Raw genomic sequence first — 6,549 nt, 5'->3', positions numbered from 1 at the left:
ACCCCTCCCACCTCCTCCTCCTCACCTCCCCTCACCCCTCACCTCTCCCAGATATGCAGTTTTCTTCTTCTCACTTTATAAGATCCCGGTCAAATAACGTTACCGATTCAAGGCGAGTCTCACCACCTCATTTACTGGGCCGGGGTTAGGTCACTCTGGAAGATGAAGTGAGGTGAAGTGTTGTCCATCTCCTCTTCCTCTTTCCTTCCTTCTTCTTTCCTCTCCTTCCTTCTCCTCCTTCCTTCTCCTCCTTCTTTTTCTTCCTCCTCTTGTGTTTTACTTCCTACTCTTCTATAACTTTCCTCTTTCTTCCTTTCTCTTCCTTCTTTCTCTCTTCTACTCTTCTTCTCTTGTCTTTCTCTCCTTCCCTTCCTTTCTCTTATTCCCCCTCTTCATTCTCCTTCCCTCTCCTCCTCCTTCTTATTCCTATTACTTCATCTCCCTACCTCCTTCCTCCTTCACCTAAACTACCCTCCTCCTTCTTCCTCCTTCCTCTTTCTCCTCCTTCCTCATTCCTTCCTTCTTCTTCTTCCTCCTTCCTCCTTTATTTGTTTCCAAAGTATTCTCATCACTCACCATCGTCTCGTTTTCTCTCCTTTTGTCCGTCCGTCCGTGTCCGTTAGTATGCCCGTCCGTGTCCGTTAGTATGCCCGTCCGTGTCCGTTAGTATGCCCGTCCGTGTCCGTTAGTATGCCCGTCCGTGTCTGTTAGTATGCCCGTCCGTGTCCGTAGTATGCCCGTCCGTGTCCGTTAGTATGCCCGTCCGTGTCCGTTAGTATGCCCGTCCGTGTCCGTTAGTATGCCCGTCCGTGTCCGTTAGTATGCCCGTCCGTGTCCGTTAGTATGCCCGTCCTATGTCCGTCCGTTTGTTTGTGTGTGGGGATGACGTCACCACACGATCGATCTATCTAATCAATAATCCTTAGCTTATTTTATCTCAACCTAACCTAACCCAACCTAACCTAACCTAACCTAACCTTCTCCCTAACCTTCCCTAACCTTCCTAACCTTCCTAACCTTCCCAACCTAACTTTCCTAACCCAACCTAACCTAACCCTAACCCAACTCCCTAACCTAACCTTCCTAACCTAACCTTCCCTAACCTAACCTAACCTAACCTTTCCCTAACCTAACCTTCCTAACCTAACCTTCCCTAACCTAACCTAACCTAACCTTCCCTAACCTAACCTTTCCCTAACCTAACCTTCCCTAACTCCCTAACCTAACCTTCCCTAACCCAACCAACCTCCCTAACCCAACCTTCCTAACTCCAACCTAACCTAACCTTTCCTAACCTAACCTTCCCTAACCTAACCTTCCCTAACCTAACCTAACCTAACCTTCCCTAACCTTAACCTTCCCTAACCTAACCTTCCTCAACCTAACCTTCCCTAACCTAACCTTCCCTAACCAACCTAACCTAACCTTTCCTAACCTAACCTTCCTAACCCAACCCTAACCTTCCTAACCTAACCAACTTCCCTAAATCTAACCTAACCTTCCCTAACCTAACCTTCCCTAACCTTCCCTAACCTTCCCTAACCTAACCTAACTCTTATCCCAACCCTCTTTCCCATCACACACCTGTGTTTATTTACAGAGTGTTTGAAAGTTGTTGAAGCGACGTATATAAGTTTTTCTTGTTAAGTGTTTTGATTTATTTGTTTTAGTGTTTTATTTGTTTTTTGTTTTTATTATAGTTTTTTTTTTTTTTTTGTATTTTTATTGTTTTTTATTTATAGCCAAAATTGAGGTGGTAGTTTATTAAACCATTTTCTTTATGATTTTGTATTTGCATATTTTTTGTCATTACGTGAATATTAATGTTTTTGTTTGTTTGTTACATGTTTGGTTAATGTTTGTTTGTTTGTTACAGCCTATTAATGTTTGTTTGTTTGTTACAGTTTGAAGCAGCCCAAGACCTTCGCGTTCGACCACTGTTTTGACTCCCTGAGTAGCGATAGTCCAGGGTTCGCTACCCAGGAGACGGTGTTCACTGCCGTGGGTCAGGACATACTCAATAATGCCTTCACCGGGTATAACGCCTGCATCTTTGCTTACGGCCAGACTGGTGAGTAGACCCCACTTTCTTTCTTTCTTTCTTTCTTTTGTATTTTCTCTTTCATTTTATTTCTCACTACCCTATAACTCTCTGTTGGTCGCTTGCCATCTACCTCCTTTCCTCTCCTCCCCAGGTGTGACCCTCCCTCACCTCCCTTCCTGGCAGTGTGCCATTTTCTCTCTCTCTCTCTCTCTCTCTCCATAATTCATGACCTCCCATACACAGCAGTCAGTCTCTGCCATGTCGTACCTCCTCTTCCTCATTCTTCTTCTTTCCTCCTCCTCCTCTTCCGCCTCTTCCTCCCTCCCTCCTCCTGCTACTGTTCTCCTCCTTCCTTCTCACTACTCCCCTCCTCCCCCCCTCCCTCCCCTTGGACATGGCGGGGAGCCCTACACAGGACACTGGAGACTGATGGTAATGTTATGGTCTGACTGCAGAAAGGACACACTAACAGTCGAGAAAAGTGTGTTGTAAGTGTGTTGTCAGTGTGTTGAGTGTGTTGTGAGTGTGTTGTAAGTGTGTGTTGTGAGTGTGTTGTAAGTGTGTTGTGAGTGTGTTGTAAGTGTGTTGTGAGGGTTGTAGTGGTGTAAGTGGTTGTAAGTGTGTTGTAGTGTGTTGTGAGTGAGGTGAGTGTCAGAGGTGTTGTAAGGTTTGTAGTGGAGTGAGTGTGTTGTAGTGTGTGTGTGTTGTAAGTGTGTGAAGTGTGTTGTGAGTGTGTGTGTGTTGTGAGTGTGTTGTGAGGTGAGTGTGTTGTGAGTGTGTTGTAAGTGTGTTGTGAGTGTGTTGTGATTGTGTTGTGTGTGTGAGTGTGTTGTAAGTGGTTGTTAGTGTTGTATGTATTGTGTTGTTGGAGGTGTTGTTGTGTTGTGAGGTAGAGGTATTGTAAGGCACCAGTAAATTAAACACGGAGGGCGAGAACCGTAGACTTTTGTAGTGACCTCCACCACACACACACACACACACACACACACACACACACACACACACACGGAGAGAGGGGGGTGTACTAATATGTAGCCTCACATGTTCTAGTTAGAGATTAAATGAGCCAGCGTCTCATTTCTGCCCCCCTCCCCCCCCCCACCACCCCCCTCCCCCGGTAACTACCCTCTGATATATATGGAACCATCAGTAGTGCCTGTCTTAATGGTGTGTGTGTGTGTAGTGTGTGTGTACGTGTGTGTGTGTGTGTGTGTGTGTGTGTGTGTGTGTGTGTGTGTGTGTGTGTGTTTATGATGTTGTAATCTTAACTTGTATCCACACACTCAGATACACACACACACACACACACACACACACACACACACACACACACACACACACACACACATTACAGACAGGTATATGACGTACAGTTGTAGACGCGCATGTACGAGTAATTCTTGTAGGTATTTGAGTGAGGTGCAGTGATTACAGAGGTACAGGTGTAGAAGACAGGTGCACTAACAGGTACAGGTGTAGAAGACAGGTGACCAACAGGTACAGTGTAGAAACAGCACTAACAACAAAGACAATAACAGGTCGGTGTAGAAACAGGTGCATAACACAAAACAGGTGCACTAACAGGTAAGGTGTAAACACGAAGACAGTGCACTAACAGGTACAGGTGTAGAAGACAGGTGCACTAACAGGTACATAAAGACAAGTGCACTAACATACAGAGAAGACAGTACTAACAGGTACAGGAAGGAAGACAGGTGCACTAACAGGTACAGGTGTATGTGGCACAATTCTCACAACTTGTAAATCCTGTTTGTAAAAATTGTTTCAGGTGTTGTTCAGGTTTATCGCCTAATTTACATTTTTATACAACGGGTTTGAAATAAAAATAAAATGGAGGATATTTGTGATAAGTGGCCTGTGTGTGTGTGTGTGTGTGTGTGTGTGTGTGTGTGTGTGTGTGTGTGTGTGTGACTTGGCAAATGGACGGGGAATGACAGTGAAGTAAAGATAAAGGGAGGGGAGATAAAGGAGGGAGCGATAAAGGAGGGAGGGAGGGAGAGGCAGGAGAGTTGTCATGACGACGGTCCGCAACACAGCCTCCGCCTACCCACACACACACACACACACACACACACACACACACACACACACACACACACACACACACACACACACACACACACACACCGGCTACTAATACCTGTCTTACCTAAGGTGGTTATATTACACCACGTGGGGTAGTTAATGGTTCTTAACTACCAGCGCCGGATCGTTAACTACTAACCACGGTGTGTCATAACGCTGTTCGTCGCCTCACCACCTGCCATCGTCTCCTACCTGATAATCCTTAATGAGAGAACGAGGGGGGAGGGGAAGAGAAGGAGGAACAGGAGGAAGGATGAAGGAAGAAGGAATCAAGAGATAAGAAAAATGAGAAAATTATAAAACGAGTTAACACCTGAGAACACACACACACACACACACACACACACACACACACTGAGGGCAGGTGGCCACACACAAACAACACAGGTGGGGGGAGGGAGGAAAAATATGGAAATGTTTTTGTTTCTGTTGTAATTTAGCTTGTGTGTGGGGACGGTGACAACCACAACAACAACCATTAGTATTGTTTTGATCTTTGTTCTGGTCTCGGTAAACACAACACTCATATATTCCTGTACCTACGTAATTACAGGGTAGGTTAGGTTAGGGTACAGGCAGGTTAGCGTAAGGTAAGGTAGGTTAAGTTAAGGTAGGACAGGGTAGGGTAGGTTAGGTTAGGGTAGGACAGGGTAGGTTAGCGTAAGGTAAGGTAGGTTAAGTTAAGGTAGGTTAGCGTAAGGTAAGGTAGGTTAGGTTAGGTAGGTTAGCGTAAGGTAAGGTAGGTTAGGTTAGGTTCGATACATGTTCATACGGAAATATACAGTAATATACTTTTTAACGTGTGTATGTTAGTAATACCATAACATACATCTGGACCTCATTAATGTTGTGTTATGTATTTTCAACCTTATGTGTTCGTTAATTACCAATAGTTGATGATCAGTAATGGTCTTAACTGGCAGAGGCCCTTAATGTTTACTGACCTTAAATGATGTTGTTAAACCTCTTAAGGGTAATGTGAGGCGACTCTTTCTTGAGGCTGATGTAGTGAGTTTATTGTGGGTGGTTATGTCAGTGTTATGTTGTTTATTATTATTGTTGTTGTTATGTAGAGGAGGATAGAAGAGTGGAGGAGGAGGAAGAAGGTGGAAGGGTGGAGGAAGAGGAGGATGGAAGAGTGTAAGAGGAGGAGGAGGATGGAAGAGGGAGGGAGGATGGAAGAGGACTGACATGTTGGGTTAGATCTGGCAACATCACCACCTTGTTTACGGAAACCAGGACGGACGGACAGACGGAAGTTCAAGGGGGAGGAGGAGGTGGAGGAGTGAGACCAGGAAGCCTCAGGAAGCCCCAGGAAGCCTCGGGTATACAAGAGATGTGCTGGTTGAAGCCTCTAGTGTAGTCTAAGCCTAGTTAACGAAGCCTCAAGTATAGTCCAGGAAACCTCAGGAAGCCTCTCTGTTATGCTCTTAAGAACTGTTTACGTGTATTCCTAAAGGCTTCATGTATGGTTCGTGTATCCAATAAGACTTCCCCTCCCCCTCAGATCTCCTTACCTCCCCCTTTCAGGATCTTCCTCCCTTTAGGACCTTCCCTCCTTTAGACCTCCCCTCCACCTTTAGGACCTCCTCTCTCCCTTTTAGGACCTCCCTCTCCCTTTAGGACCTCCTCCACCTTTAGGACCTCCCTCCCCTTTAGGACCTCCCCCTCTCCCTTTTAGACCTCCTCCCTTAGACTCTCCCTTGACCTCCTTGGACCTCCCTTTAGGACCTCCTCTCCCCTTTAGGACCTCCCTCCCTAGACCTCCCCTTTAGGACCTCCCTTTAGGACCTCCTCCTCCCCCTTAGGACCTCCTCCTCCTTAGACCTCCACTCCCTTAGACCTCCTCCCCCTAGAACCTTCCTCCCCTAGGACTTCCCTCCAGGACCCCCCAGGACCCCAGGATGTCTTACCACCTCACCAGTATGTCTTCAAAGTTTGGGATGTTGAGTCTTCGTGTCGGGGTTGTGAGCCTCTGGGGAGCTGACGGTCTGAAAGGCTGACTGTAACTGTGTTGGGAGGTGTAAAGGGGTGTTGGGGAAGTGTAATGGGATGTAGGGGGGGTTGTGGAGGTGTAAAGGGGTGTAGGGGGTGTTTGGGAGGTGTATGGGGTGTTTGGGCGGTGTAAAGGGGTGTCTGAAGGAGTATTTGGAGGTATAGGATAGGGAGGTGTCTGGGTACTAGACGTGACCACAAACCCCCTTTCTTCCCTGACCATCTATCTGTTGGGTGTCTACAAGTAGCTACTGTAGGCGACGCAGGCAGGAAGACGTCACCAGGGGCCCGATGCCGTGTGATACGTGCGCCAAAACTTCCTCCTCCTCACTGGTGTTGCAAGTGACTACCACAGCGTTATCTAACTGGTTGACTTACAGACACATAGATGGATTCTCAGGGTT

General features: G+C 46.6%; 1 protein-coding gene across 11 annotated transcripts in view; it reads left to right on the top strand.

Annotated features, from left to right (window-relative positions):
* Positions 1 to 1,906: 1,906 nt before the first annotated feature.
* The window catches only part of LOC121876094 (kinesin-like protein KIF13A), a 52,871-nt gene continuing 48,228 nt past the window's right edge, over positions 1,907 to 6,549 (top strand). For 9 of the 11 annotated variants that reach the window (XM_042381030.1, XM_042381029.1, XM_042381028.1 and 6 more), the window contains exon 1: positions 1,941 to 2,071. The gene's annotated coding sequence lies outside the window, so the exon portion shown is untranslated. Of the gene's footprint in view, positions 2,072 to 6,549 lie in introns of all 11 variants that reach the window. The other 2 variants (XM_042381032.1, XM_042381031.1) reach the window with 1 other exon arrangement.

The sequence above is a fragment of the Homarus americanus genome, unplaced genomic scaffold (assembly GCF_018991925.1).
Source record: "Homarus americanus isolate GMGI-L3 unplaced genomic scaffold, GMGI_Hamer_2.0 scaffold34921, whole genome shotgun sequence".
Lineage (NCBI taxonomy): Eukaryota > Metazoa > Arthropoda > Malacostraca > Decapoda > Nephropidae > Homarus > Homarus americanus.
This window is presented reverse-complemented; position numbering and strand designations above follow the sequence as displayed.